Source organism: Lithobates pipiens, unplaced genomic scaffold, assembly GCF_037356315.1.
Source record: "Lithobates pipiens isolate NorthernLeopardFrog02 unplaced genomic scaffold, aLitPip1_a1.2 Scaffold_37, whole genome shotgun sequence".
Classification (NCBI taxonomy): domain Eukaryota; kingdom Metazoa; phylum Chordata; class Amphibia; order Anura; family Ranidae; genus Lithobates; species Lithobates pipiens.
This window is the reverse complement of record NW_027507825.1, coordinates 3987352-3993704: the sequence shown is the minus strand read 5'-3', so window position 1 is coordinate 3993704 and position 6353 is coordinate 3987352.

Sequence of the window (6353 nt, the reverse complement as noted above, 5' to 3'; positions counted from 1 at the left end):
TTTAAAAAATTCTACAGGTTACATGTTTTGAGTTACAAAGGAGGTCTGGGGCTAGAATTATTTCTCTCATTCTAACGATCGCGGTGATACCTCACATGTGTGGTTTAAACACCGTTTTCATCTGCGCGCAAAATCTTATTTATTTCACCTTTATTTTAAATTTTTACACTTTAAAAAAAAAAGTCACTTGTATTCCTATTACAAGGAATGTAAACATCCCTTGTAATAGAAAAAAAGCATGACAGGTCCTCTTAAATATGAGATCTGGGGGGGGGGGGGGTCAAAAAGACCTCATATCTCATATTTACACAATGCAATATAAAAAAAAATGTCATTTAAAAAAAGAAAATGGCCCTTTAAGAGCTTTGGGTGGAAGTGATGTTATGAAGTCACTTCCGCCCAGCAATTGTATGGAGACGGGTGGGGGCGGGGCATCTTCCCCCTCACTGGTCTCCATACTGAGCCAGCAAGAGGACGCGATCGCTGCTGCCGACGGCTCCGGTAAGCGGCGGAGGGGGGAGGCCCTCTCCCGCCACTGATAAAAGTGATCTCCAAGCGAATCCGCCGCAGAGACCCGCTTTTATCTTGTAGAGGACCGCCCACTGAAAAGGAGAATACCGGGGTTATGTCGGCTAGCTGCTGCCATAACAACGATATCCTCCTTCAAACAGCCGGCGTAAAACCTATGGTTAAACTGACTTTATCTGCAGACCGAAGTCCCATCTCTTCGATCTGTAGATGAAGAAACTGAACGATACAAAAAGAAACAATGTTTCTTTAAAACTTAGTGTTTCAGTGGCTGCTTTTTCTTTATTTTTTTATTTTATTTTTTGACAGCTCCAATTACCGTATGACTTCAGCTGTCAACAACCGATGACTCATTCAGCTGTCAGTGGGATTCCCCTGTTAAGGATGCAGCAGCCCCGCACCTTAAAGTGGTGTTGCCACCAAAAAAAAAAAAAAAATAGCTTAAAAATTCATAAAATGGGGGAAAAATTTTTTTTTTTACTCGCCTCTAAATGCTTGTTGCTAGGGGGTCCCTCGTAGTCTGCCTTCTTCAATGCCCGGGCTGGTGACATCACTTCCCCTCACGCCGCACAGTCATCTGGGACCTGTCACTTGTCCCAGATGACTGTGCGGCGTATCCCGGCGCCGCTCGCGCATGCGCAGTGGGTGCCCGGCTGTGAAGCCACAGCTGGGTGCCCACAGTAAGAATGCCGGCGCCGCGAGCGGAGCGGGGAATGAGGTGGGGGGGGGGGGGGCTTTGTTCCCCCGCATCGCTGGGACAGGTAAGTGTCCGATTATTAAAAGTCAGCAGCTGCAGTATTTGTAGCTGCTGACTTTAATTTTTTTTTTTTTTTTTAGGGGGCAATCCACTACTGATAATTGCCTTTTATTTATTTATTTTTATTAAATTATTTTTTATTTTATTTTTATTTTTTTTACACACGGACAGCGCAAAGAAGCGAGCCTGTAAGTAATTGGTTTCAGGTATTGGTTAGATATGTGCACTGCCAAAAAATTTGTTCATTTTCATTTCATTCGTTTTTTTTGTTTTGTTTTTTTGTTTATTTTTGGGGTCATTTGCTATGATTTAAATTCGTAAATTTGAAAAATTCGAAAAATCTGGAAATTCTTAAATGTGAAAATTCGAAATAACCAACTAATGATAACTATTAATTTATAAGTATTGGAATATCCTTTCAAATTTGGCTGTTAGTGAACGCAATACGAATTTATCCGAAGTTACGAATTATCCGAAAAAAAAACGAATGCCGCATCTAAATGAATGTAGCGGAACGAATTAATAACAATAAAAAATGTAATTTATTATTATTATTATTTTGTTATGTTACATTTGCTTAGATGCGGCATTCGTTATTTTGGATAATGCGTAGCTTCGGATAAATTCGTATTCGTTACGTTCACAGCCAAATTTTGAAAGGAAATTTTAATACCTGTAATTTAATAGTTATTGTTAGTGTGTTTTTGTTTTTTGGTTATTTTCGTGTTTATTTTCTAATTTTCGATTTTCTAAATATTTGGAAAAATTCAGTGAATTTTTGTTAATTTGTTAATTTACGAATTTGTCGAAAGTTTGTTAAAAAAAAAAATTCTTAACGAAACGTGTTGCACATGTCTAGTATCAGTGCCGATGCTGGTATCGGTGCAGCCCTGGTTATCATTGTGGGCACAGTTAGGAATCGATGGTCTGCAATAGATGATCATGCCAAGGAAGGATGGCATATCTTGGTAATTGGGCGGGGCAAACCCAGAATGGCGCGGATCCAAGACTGGCCCCCTTTCCGGGTACTGTACAGACTCCTGGCACTATTGCATTTTGTGTTTTGCCTCCTTGTGTCCTTCGGAACCCAAATCTTCTAGCGGAGGTTTTACTATCCTGCCTGCAACCCTCGCGGCTCGCCACCAACGCATCATCTTCATACATGAGCAAAACAGAACGCCGCCGTGGTTGGTTCCCCTTTAAGGGACTCGCGGAGGGCTAATGAGTAACTGCCGGACAATCTACAAAGCCTGGGGGGCGTAGGCCGCCATGTTGGCACCACTGACTGTGCACCAACTGGCTTTGGTCAAAAAATGTGAAACTCTAATTAGTATCTGTGTCTCTTCATGAACAGGTCCTGGAAAAAAAAAAAAGATTGGACAAGTCAATAACGGTGTAATATCGGCTGTCACAAGGTATTCAGGTTATCAATCATGGCGCAGCTGGTGCTATATGGGTTGTTGACTGCTCTTAAATCCTGTACAAACCAGTAGGGCGCCGTCCGGCTTCTTTACCGAGTTGATGGGTGTGTTGTAGGGAGAAATCGCTGGGGTTAATATACAGGGCATCCAGAAAGTATTCACAGCGCTTCGCTTTTTCCACATTTTGTTATGTTACAGCCTTATCCCTAGATGGATTGAATTCATTATTTTCCTCAAAATCCCCCGTAATGACAACGTGAGAGATGTTTGGAATCTTTGCAAATTTATTGAAAATAAAAAATTGAAAAAATTCCATGTACATAAGTATCACAGGCTCCTCCCATGTGCATAAGTATCACAGGCTCCTCCCATGTACATAAGTATCACGGGCTCCTCCCACGTACATAAGTATCAAGGGCTCCTCCCACGTACATAAGTATCACGGGCTCCTCCCACGTACATAAGTATCACGGGCTCCTCCCACGTACATAAGTATCACGGGCTCCTCCCACGTACATAAGTATCACGGGCTCCTCCCACGTACATAAGTATCACGGGCTCCTCCCAAGTACATAAGTATCACGGGCTCCTCCCACGTACATAAGTATCACGGGCTCCTCCCACGTACATAAGTATCACGGGCTCCTCCCATGTACATAAGTATCACGGGCTCCTCCCATGTACATAAGTCTCCTCCCATGTACATATGTATGTGGGAGGAGCCTGTGAAACTTATGTACATGGGAGGAGACTTATGTACATGGGAGGAGTCTGTGATACTGTACGTGGGAGGAGCCTGTGATACTTATGTATGTAGGAGGAGCCTGTGAAACTTATGTACGTGGGAGGAGCCTGTGATACTTATGTACGTGGGAGGAGCCTGTGATACTTATGTACATGGGAGGAGTCTGTGATACTTATGTACATGGGAGGGACCTGTGATACTGTACATGGGAGGGGCCCGTGATACTTATGTACATGGGAGGAGCCCGTGATACTTAAGTATCACAGGCTCCTCCCACGTATATAAGTATCACGGGCTCCTCCCATGTACATAAGTATCACGGGCCCCTCCCATGTACAGTATCACAGGTCCCTCCCATGTACATAAGTATCACAGACTCCTCCCATGTACATAAGTATCACAGGCTCCTCCCATGTACATAAGTATCACGGGCTCCTCCCATGTACATAAGTATCACAGGCTCCTCCCATGTACATAAGTATCACGGGCTCCTCCCACGTACATAAGTATCACAGGCTCCTCCCATGTACATAAGTATCACAGGCTCCTCCCATGTACATAAGTATCACAGGCTCCTCCCATGTACATAAGTATCACAGGCTCCTCCCATGTACATAAGTATCACAGGCTCCTCCCATGTACATAAGTATCACAGACTCCTCCCATGTACATAAGTATCACAGGCTCCTCCCACGTACATAAGTATCACAGGCTCCTCCCACGTACATAAGTATCACAGGCTCCTCCCATGTACATAAGTATCACAGACTCCTCCCACGTACATAAGTATCACAGGCTCCTCCCATGTACATAAGTATCACAGACTCCTCCCATGTACATAAGTATCACAGGCTCCTCCCATGTACATAAGTATCACAGCCTTGGCCATAACACTCAGAATTGGGCTCAGGTCCCTCCTGTTTCCATTGATCATCCTTGAGATGTTTCTACAACGTGATTGGAGGTCACCTGTGGTAAATCCAGTTGATTGGACATGATGTGGAAAGGCACACACCTGTCTATAGAAGGTCCCACAGGTAACAGTTCATGTCAGAGCACAAACCAAGCCATGAAGTCCATAGAATTGTCTGTAGACCTCGGAGACAGGATTGTATGGAGGCACAGATCGGGGGAAGGGGACAGAAACATTTCTGCAGCATTGAAGGTCCCAATGAGCGCAGTGACCTCCATCATCTGTACATGGAAGAAGTTTGGAACAATCAGAACTCTTCCTAGAGTGGGCCGCCCGCCAAACTGAGGGATCGGGGGGAGGAGGGCCTTAGGGAGGTGACCAAGAACCCGATGGTCACTCTGACAGAGCTCCAGTGATTCTCTGGTGGAGTACTGCAAAGATGGTTGTTCTTCTGGAAGGTTTTCCTCTCTCCACCAATCCAGCCTGTATGGTAGAGGGGCCACTCCTCAGTAAAAGACACGACAGCCCTCCTGAAATTTGCCAAGAGGCACCTGATGGACTCTCAGAGAATGAGAAACAAAATTCTCTGGTCTGATGAAACCGAATAGCAAGCATCATGTCTGGAGGAAACCAGGCACCGCTCATCACCTGGACAGTACCATCCCTACAATGAAGCATGGTGGTGGCAGCATCACGCTGCAGAGATGTTTTTCAGCGGCAGGAACTGGGAGACCAGTCAGGATGGAGGGAAAGATTAATGCAGCAATGTACAGAGAAATTCTTAATGAAAACCTTCTCCAGAGCGCTCTGGACCTCAGACTGAGCCGAAGGCTCCTCTTCCAACAGGACAACAAACCCAAAGCTCCCCGCAACCTAGATGGGGTAAGTGCGGTGCTGGTCAGGGGACATGGAGGGGTTTGGGCGACCGACCAGGGGGGTGGCATCGGGGTCTCTTGTTTGATGCTGTCCCTACCCCTACCCCCACCCAAAATATACATCACCAGCTGCCACCGCTCAACTCTTTTCTCAAATCTGTCAAAGCTTCAGCGTCATAGGAGAAGCCATCGTGGTTAGAGGAGTTTGAGCAACAGCTACAGAACTCTCAGCAACAGACACAGTGGAGAGATTTCAACCACGGCATGCTCAAGGCTGTCCATCCCAAATTCTGAATGGACCTGAGATGAATCAGGTGATTGAAGTTGATCTGGACTGACCACTGATTGTAACACAGGAACCGGAGATGCCTGCACCACAGGGGCTGCTCTTGGTACTGGCTGTGGCTGACGTGCCCCAGAAGATCTCATTATATAGTCCAAATCATCTCGTTTAGACAACCACCCCCATACACTCCATTGGATCCAAATCTAAAGGGGTTGGTGGGGCTCAGTACAAGCATTGATTGACTACATGTCTTAGAAGGCTCCAAGTGTATCACAAGAGGTGCTCACCAGGATTTGGGCTGGGGGTCAGCTCCAACTACCGAGCAGAAATTCTCCATAATCCATGAGCTTAACCTCCAAGCCAACCCTTTCGGTGACTACTACCTCTTATTATTTGGGTTTTTTGTTGGGTAGATTTCTTTGGCAGCCCATCCTATAAGGGATAACCTTTGTCAACACTTAGCCGCCAATCCTTGTAGAGTCCTGGTTAAGTATCCTGACTGCTAAGTGCCTTCTCCTGGGGTTTACATAGGTTCAAGTCCTACCTTTGACTACCAATTTAAAAAAGGTAGCTGGATGTTGTTATAAACCAGCATGAGAACCTTGTGATTGGACATGATGGGGGGGCAGTGGCTGCCAATGGACCCGGGACTCAATATTAGCCCACATTCTGCATAACCCACAGGATAGAACACTGACCACCAGCCCATCTACAAACAGCGAAGACCTGTGTGGGCTATGCTATGAGTTTTCTCAATATCCGCTTTGGCAGTGGAAGCTTTAAGATTTAAGCAAGTCCCCTCTACTCCAGGTGATGCAGCCGTAGCAT